Here is a 9161-nt window from a genome sequence, read left to right as displayed (position 1 = left end):
ATGGCACTACGTGTCTAACACCTTTTCTTAACATTTACCATCAGTTGGATGTTTATGACCCTGTACTTGGACTTCCATCCTCCCACATATTTACCAGGCCACCTGCTGCAGTTTCTATGTTTGCTATGTGTCCTGTTAAGTCCTGTCCTCCACTTCCTGCCATTCATTCTACTTTTGTCTCTTTTATTTAAGCGAATAACACCTGTTAGTGTTCGACCAACCTCTGTAACCTGACACTGTTTATCCCCATTTGCGCAAACTAAACAGAACTGTTCCAGTTGTACTGGTTTCTTTTCCACCCCTTCTTCTTTCATAATAATACCCAAACTGTCCTCACTATTTTTCAAAGCATTCTGACACCCATGTGTCATCATGGCGTGTCCCATGTGGATGGGCACATGCCAACATGGTGCACAAGCAGTGAAAGTAGGGCTGGACACGAGGATGCCCAGCCCTGTCTAGCCCTACATTTGGTCCCAGGTTGGTACAAAATGCTGGTGTGTTTAGGGCCTTAGTTGATCTTTGTGGCGGCAGTATCTTAAAAGGCCAACATTCTATTCTGCTTTAGTCAGGCCTCACTTGGAAGTTTACTGCATTAAAGTTGGAACAGCCCTTAAGCGTTCTTAAAGGGACCATTCCTGGAACGGGAAGCGGCAGGGAACGCTGTATATCGCACAACAGGACCGCCGCCAAGCGTTCCCATTCCTTTCTGGAAGTGTTCCAGAGGGTGATTTTCGAGAACGCTTGAGAAAGCGTTCCCGAAAATCAGCCCTGGGGGACGCTCCCAGATCGGAATGGGAATGCTCGGCAGCAGTGGCGGCGTTCCCGCTGTGCGATATACAGCGTTCCCCACTGCCTCCCATTCCAGGAACGGTCCCTTTAAGAACCCTTAAGGGCTGTTCCAACTTTAATGCGGTAAACTCCTTGGAATACTGCATCCAGTTCTGGGCACCACAATTCAAAAAGGATGTTGACAAATTGGAGCATGTCCAGAGGAGGGAAACCAAGATGGTGAAACGTCTGGAATCCATGACCTATGAGGACCAACCTTGGGTATGTTTAGCCTGGAAAAAATAAAGGATAAAGGATATGAGATGGTACTGCCCTTTTCCCCAGCGACACCCAGTGCAATAACTCATGGTGTCACTCCTCCTCCATTGACCTCCTCCCATACCAAACCATACAGAATCCATACTAATTTTTTTGTACTAATGTTACTCATAAATCATAATTTCCATATGTCACTGAATGTAATGTGTGATACTTTTGACATAAACTAGCACAATTAAAATTATACCTTTAAATTACAATATCATACACACAGCCTAAATGTATTTACTTGTACATAGTTTCTTGTGGTTAAAGTGAACATTGGGTAAGATGTAATGTTTTTAAAGAAAAAAATTAAAAGAATATTTTTAATTTTTTTTAAAAAGTTTAAAAAAAAAAAACCTGGAGTCTCTCCTTCCTGAGCATCATCCCACACACACCATATCTTCAGCATTTTAAAGGGATGCAGGTGAACACCATAGCCATTTCTGCCCAAAGGCAAATGTTTGGGAACTGTGGTGGCACCTCTCTTAAGGTGTCACCTGGTGCAGTCTGGACCCCCCCCCCGTGATACCCCTGCTTTCCCCCATTCCACATACAAAAGCTGACTTACTCTTATTTTAAAGACCGGCAGTGGAATCGTCTCCTTCACCACACAGAGGGCAACAAGTCAGTTTAGAGAGGAATAGGAAAGTTGTGTGTGGCATCCAGAATTCACCCTCCAGCAAAAGGAGATTGTCAGGTTGATCAGGAGGAGAAAGAGCCAAAAGACTGCTGTTAACTGTTGCCCACCTCTGAATCTGTCACTTGTGATTTTATGCCTGCAATGCCTATGGCTCCTATGAACGTTTGTAGCAGTTGAGCCACAACCAGATGTCTATCATATCTATTTTCCCCTCCTCGTTCTTGTTTCCTCTTATTTCTGAATGCCCAGGATAAGCACACAAAGACGATATTGTATTGACTATGTTCTTCCCAAGAGGCAAAGTAAGTCTCTGCAGGGAGGCTTTGCTATGACTTTGTGTCACACACAACAGAGCATAATGTAAACTCAAGAGCATAGCGACTAATCTCCAGAAAAGAGAACAATAATGGATCAAAACAGCATGAAAGTAACTAACAGTTTTGTAGCTGTGTATGGGCCAGTTGTAAATATTCTGTGCTCAAAATAGCCTCAGGGATCCATTTTATTATACTGTTCGGTTACCAAGACTGAGACATAACACAGGCACACCTCAGTTAGCAAAGCCTCTGACAACAAAGCTCCTTTTTATAAGTTACAGGAGCCCTTCCCCACCCCCTTTTCGTATCTTCTGTCTAGCTGGAAGATTTTTGCAGCATTGGCACAGGCAGGATGACAAAGAGGACTGGAGAGAGAGTGACTTTCAGTGTTGGGTTTCAGAAGTGTGGTCTGTGTAAAACATGTAATAAAGCTTGACCTGAGAAAGTATGGGACCCTACTCCAGCAACTATCATATAGGCTTGAAAAATGGAGTTAGAGTAGGAGAGAACCGCATGGTGTAGTGGTTGAATGTTGGATATGATTCTGCAGAACAGGGTTCAAATCCCCAGGGTTCACTTGGTCATGGAACCCCACTGGGTGCTTTGGACAAGTCACACTCTCTCAGCCTCTGGGGATGGCAATGCCAACCCCCTTCTGAACCTGCCAAGAAACCCCCATGATCACCATAAGTTGGAAACAACATGAGACTCACTACAACATAAGTAGTGTCTGTGGACATAGTTATCACACAATGCTGTGTCTGTCCAGTAGCTAGTCTAGAATCTATCCATTGCTGGAACTCTCCTTCTCATTGATGGGCTAAATCCATCAATGCCCCAATTGTTCTGTTTTTCACTGTTGATGCATGTGTGATAAGTTCCTCCTGAAGCAGTTCTGTATGTGGGCAGTCACATGGCATGATTCCTTCCTTGCAATTTCCAGCAGGCTGTTATTTATTTAATTATTATTTATTTTACTTAATTGAGATGCTGGGCAAGCCACATACTCTCAGCCACAGAAGAAGGCAATGACAAACCTTCTCTGAACAAATCTTGTCAAGAAAACTTTGTGATAGGGTCGCCTAAGTCAGAAACTACTTGTAATCACACAACACAACAATTCAGCACAATGGACTCAAAATCGAAATAATACAGACCAAAAGGCATGCTGGGAAGGGTTTAGGACAGGGACAGGGCTATGAAGGCAGCATGAGGAAGGCAGAGGCCGGGACAGAAGAAGCACATGGCCATTTCAAAGAGTTGTGTGGTAACAACTGTCCTCAACCCAGTATGTTTGATTTCTAACTAATGTGACTGTGGTGCCTTACAAGCCTGCTGTAATAAAGTCCTAAGTCTGTCGTACAATTTTTTTTTTACCACTGGGACATTCCTTTACATCACCTGCAGGAGTTGTGCACCTCCCACTCGACGAAGTAATGAATAAAAATATTTGTTTATTTAGTGTGTATATTCATTCTCACATTCATGTATATTCATATTTTAACTTTTTATGAAGACATAAAAAATTAAACAGTTGTATTTAAATAAATATATGTTTAACTATAATATAATAATATAATAATAATAATAAAATAAAAAAATTTTTTATTATATACCGCCCTGTGGCAAACCAATCCAGGTGGTTTACAACATAAAATAAATACAGCATAAAAACAATATTAACCCTCCCCCTTGAAAAGTTATTAAACTACATATCTAATTTAAAACCACAATAACTACTTAAAATAACAATAAGTTAAACAAAATTATACCAACCAACAAACCACTGCAACTTCAGTTCTAAAGAAAAGAAAGGGGGCTTTGGAGACATTACTGAGGAGGGGGAGATCCTGAGATCCTGAGGCTGGGATATTTCAGTCTGGGAAGACCTGCCTGAAGAGATCCGTCTTGACAGCCTTTTTGAAGCTGTCCAAAGATGTTAATTGACGGATCTCGTCCGGCAGGTCGTTCCAGAGCCTGGGGGCAACAGCAGAAAAAGCTCTCCGGGGGTCGCCACAAGCCTCGATTTTTGAGCTGTAACAATTCCTCCCAGAGGACCGGAGAGCGCGGGGAGGATTGCATGGGAAGAGGCGGTCTCTGAGTAGAGCTTGACCCAAGCCATTAGGGCTTTAAACCTCAATGCATGTGTAAAGTTTATACATAACAAAATTTGGAGGAGTGCAGGAGGGAGATATCAAGGCCTCCAAGTCCTGGGGCAACCCTTGCCCCCTCCTCCTGAAGAGGTGTCCTCTCCACCCTTGAAACCACTGTCCTAAGTAATCTTACTGTAGCTGTGTTGCTTCCTACACCAGGCCAACTGGTGCCTCCAGAATCACTTTTTGAGTATGTGTGAAGAGCAAAACAGAAAGAAAAGGGGATAGCAGATTGGGCTGCTTCACTGATGATCGGTATGCTGGAAAACTTTGGCCTTTACAGACAGCCAAAATAAAGCTGCTTCGAGTCACAGTGGAGGTATGGTGTTTCAATGATGCATGTGTCCTAAGAGTCACAAAGTCCACCAAGCCACGTTCCAGTCCTTAGGGCTGGAGCGTGGCTTTGGTGCGACTTCTGGACTCTTAGGTCACATGCATCATTGAAACACCATACCTCCACTGTGACTCGAAGCAGCTTTATTTTGGCTGTGTGTAACAGGCCATAGATTTGTAAATTTCACCACCACAATGGAAATCATAAGAAAAGTGGAAGGTGTGGAAGAAAAACAATAATCCCAGGATGCATTTTAAAAATAAGGTTTTAAGTGGTTTCTAGAAATTTCAAAATGCTTTTGCTTATGCGGGGCTTACTTGACCTGGTTGCCTCATTTCGGATGTACATACTGCTAGTTTTGAATAAAAATTTTCTGATTTTTTTTAAACTACTCTTCTTTTTTGTGGTGTAAGAACCTATCCCTATTCTTTCCATGTTATTTCTACCTTTTGTACCAAAATGTCTGTTAGAGAAGTAAAGCCCAGGATCACACCAGTGAGGTATACCTGCATCTGAGAGACTGGGAATAGTTATGGGATTTGACTCCCAGCTTGATTTAAGCCAGGAGTGAATTGGGTGGCTCTTGAGATATTGTTGGACTGCAGCAACATATCAGCATATCCAATTATGAAGGATGCTTGGAAATGTATTTTGATAACATCTGTAATTTGATAACAACCCACCTATAATTCTAACATTTTCCGAAATTTTTAAGTCATGGGGGGGATCCTCTTTAAAAAAACAAAACCATGAAACCCAACAACCTGATACATTTTCAGTTTGCTTGTTTATAGTGATTTGTTTGGTGGGGATGGGGGACAATATTAGGTCTGTTTACAGATTGAAAGTTACTTTGCTATTGTAAGAACATAAAGCATATTATTTATAACTGGGCTTGGCATAAATGTGTCATATTTGATATATTAAAAGTATTTTTTCAGGAAAATTAATTTACTTTTTAAAAGTGTATTGGTACAAATGGAACTACAAGGTCCTGAACCATGCTTGGCCCTCTGTTTTTGTGATGGATCCATTCTGGACCCCCCCCCCCCAAAATGGAGGCTCACGCATATTCAAGCTCCATAGGCTTGAATGGGATGCACCCCTGTGTATGCAGCCCAGGTGTGCACCATTGAAAATAGCGGAGGCTGCCCATTCGTGGATATTCAAAGTCACGGATCTCAGAACCGCAAGTTAGGAGAGGCACCTGTATAAGGAAGATGTGAACTTTATGGAACCTCTTTGTGTCAGTTTATGCCTGGCAAAAAAGCAGGAGAAAATGTCAAATTGGTAAAATCAATTAAAGTTACTGCATCTTCTCTAGTCCTCCATATGCCAAGCAGACATAAAATACTCATTCCCGTACAAACAAATGAAAAAAGGAAACTGAGACCAAGAACTGCATTTATGTGAGATACACTATATAGTCTTACCTGTTGTGTCATGTTTGTAATGTGTTGGAGGGATAAAATGTAAGAACACCATATCTTTAATACAGTGGACCTTTGGTATCCTCTGGGTTTGGTTCCAAATCTGTGGATGTTCAAGTACCATTAAATACAGTGGATATTTATGAATGGTGAATGGTGAATGCATGGTGTTCCTTATATAAAATAGAAAATCAAAGGCCCTATACAGACGGGCCTTTTGTGCATTGTGGCAATGATACTAGGGTTAGGGAACACACGGCAACGGCATGGTCCCTAACCTTAGTACGTAGTGGCAGCGTAACAATGACAGCATCCTATGTAAATGGGCGCCACCATTGTGATGTAAGTGCCACACACCGCTTACGGCATGAGTGCACCATTGGCACACTCATGAAGTCTGCCCTGCAGTGCAAAAAGAACCCGTTTTTTCTGGGTTCTTTTTACTCTGGAGGGAAGCCACGCGGTTTGGCGGCTGCAATTTCCCTTTGGAGGGAATAAGGCTGCCAACAGGCCACCCCTTTGTGGCGGTTTGTACCACGCCAAAGTTTTCTTTTTGGAATTTATATATATATTGAATATTTTCAAGTTATGGATCCTTCACTCCGTGGGTAAAGAATCTGTGACTATGGAAGGCTGACTGTATTTTATTCATCATTCTGAAATAAACCCCCTCACCAATTTCTCCCCATTTTCATTAGGGAGAAAAGAAGCTTTGGGAGAAAGGAGGGAAGTTTCTCCCCAAATTCTCCAGATTTTTTCTTCGTCTTTATTCCCACCCCTGGTTTAAACCCTGCAAAACATTCTGCAGTTAGAGGAAGCCACTTGCACAAAGCTGGACTGCTTACTTTACGTATTGTTCCATTTGTCTCAAAGGGGAGCGTGTGAGCCTCTGTCCTCCACAATACAGCCACATGCACACTGCTGGAAATCATTGCTGAAGGTCAGCAGTCCTGATATCATCTGGATCACTAAAGCACCTGTCCATTGCTCAGCATGTTTTGAATGACTGATGTTAGGCTGGAAGATGATAAAGAAGTCAGTTCCTCTCTCTCTTCTCAAGAGCAGATGGGGACAGCTACATACAGAGAAAGGCCAGCTTTTCAAGGACTCAGTGGTGCAACCTTGAAAAATGACAGTAGCTCTGAAGGCTACAACAATAATTCTTCTCTTGATTCAGCATTTTACCCCCACCAGAAATCCTTGATAATACCATGAGATGTCACAAACAGTTTGCTACTGGAATTTGCTTCTGGTTTTCAATTGATAGAGAAACTAAAGGTGTAACAACAATGTAAAAAATTAATATTGGAAATTTTTTGCAAGCTATTGTTTTTTATTAATGTGTTTTACTTAAAAGTGGTATACTAAATTCCTTGCCTAAATACCCTAAAGGCACCAGATCCCATCTGATCTTGAAAGCTAAGCAGGGCAACCCTTGGTTACTACGTGGATGAGAGACTACCAATGAATACCAGGTGCTACAGATTATATTTCAGAGGAAGGAACTGGCAAAATCACTGAATATTCCTAAAAAGGTACTTTCCCAGACTCTGAAAGAAAGTACAGTGAGAGACATCATAGAAAGGAGAAGTGTTTGTCATCAGGGTAGGGAAGCAGCTCTTTAAGGACTTGGAAACTTTTTTTAAAGTAAGTACAGTTTGCCCTCTGCATTTGCGGTTTTGACTTTTGTGGATTAATATCTTCTTTTTAGGAATCTCTGGGTCCTCCAGTGTGACTCAATGGTCAATGTCCACCAGAAGTCTTACTGGAGGTCCTAGCGATTCCTAGAGAGGTGTTATTTCAAATAAAATAGTTCCCCCCCTAATCTGACATTTTTTCACATTCACGGGGTCCTGTGCCCCTAACCCCACTGAATATGGAGGGCCCAGTTACTTAACAGTTGCTGCTTCAAATTGTGCAATGGTAAATTTTGTTGCCATTATAGTTTCTGAAACAATTTTTTTTGCATTAAGTAAAAGTAACTAAATTGTTACTTGTAGGGAGATCTTGTAGCACCTTTGAGACTAACTGAAAGAAAGAGGTTGGCAGCATGACCTTTTGTAGACTTCAGTCTAGCTTCCGAGGAAGTAGACTTTAGTCTGTGAACGCTCATGCTGCCAACTTCTTTCTTTCAGTTAATCTCAAAGGTGCTACAAAATCTCTCTGTATACTGATTCTACAGACTAGCACAGCTGTATCTTCAAATTGTTACTTGTAAAAGTTACTTTAAAACCAGAACAACAGAAAGCAACAAAGTGCTGACCTATGGTACCAAGCACACCCAATTAGCACCATACATGAGTACAAATAACTTGTTATTTGCAGCTACTAATTCCTTTCTTCCCTCTGGCAAGGTCAGGTTTATTAAAAGGATCAGAATCAATGCAGGGACTCATAAGGCATGAGTCCACTTTTGCCATTTTTTTGGACTAGGTTGTTCATCAGGCTCTTCCAGAGTGCTGCAGTCATTGGCCTGTCTACTCACAAATGAATGCAGGCTCATTGTAAAGTTACACAACATCTCTGGGGTGCTTTCTTCCTTATTGGACAGCACACTGGGAAGCCATTCTTCAGGTATAGACATATTCAAATCTATCTGGATATAGGCCCTATTGAGTTTAATGAAATTTATTCCCAGGTAATTACCTAAGGAACTTCAATCTAAGGCCTGGGTATTTTTGTCATCCCCCCCCCCCTCCATGCACGCACTAGACCAAATCAAGGGTATATTAGTAAGGCAACAGTTATGTAAATTCCATTGATTAAATTGTTTTACTGTACTTTGGTTAGCTCATTTGGATTTCAGCCTAAAATTTGCAATAATGTGGCAATCTGTGCATTCAATGGGTGGGAATTTTGAAGCCCTCCAGTTGCTGAACTGCAACACTCAGCCTTCTTCAACCACTGGCTATGCTGGCTAGGACTGACAGAACTGGCTGTTCAAGCATCTGGAGGCTGCATGATCCCCATCACGGGGACTTTCAGAAATGTGCCCCATTCAGTTATATGCATCATTCAGTATTCAAGTTGGCAAGGATATTGAGAAATTCTCAATCTCCAGTTGATCTTGTTGGGGAATTTTTTAAAAAGTGGCTTAGCAAGACAATGCCTTAGCAGACCTTTGGATCAAGCTAAAGAATAAAAAGTTGAAAACTACTTTATTTTTAATTCAGGTCATATTAAATGGTTTTA

The sequence above is a fragment of the Sceloporus undulatus genome, chromosome 2 (assembly GCF_019175285.1).
Source record: "Sceloporus undulatus isolate JIND9_A2432 ecotype Alabama chromosome 2, SceUnd_v1.1, whole genome shotgun sequence".
Classification (NCBI taxonomy): domain Eukaryota; kingdom Metazoa; phylum Chordata; class Lepidosauria; order Squamata; family Phrynosomatidae; genus Sceloporus; species Sceloporus undulatus.
Note: the sequence above shows the minus strand (reverse complement) of the source record.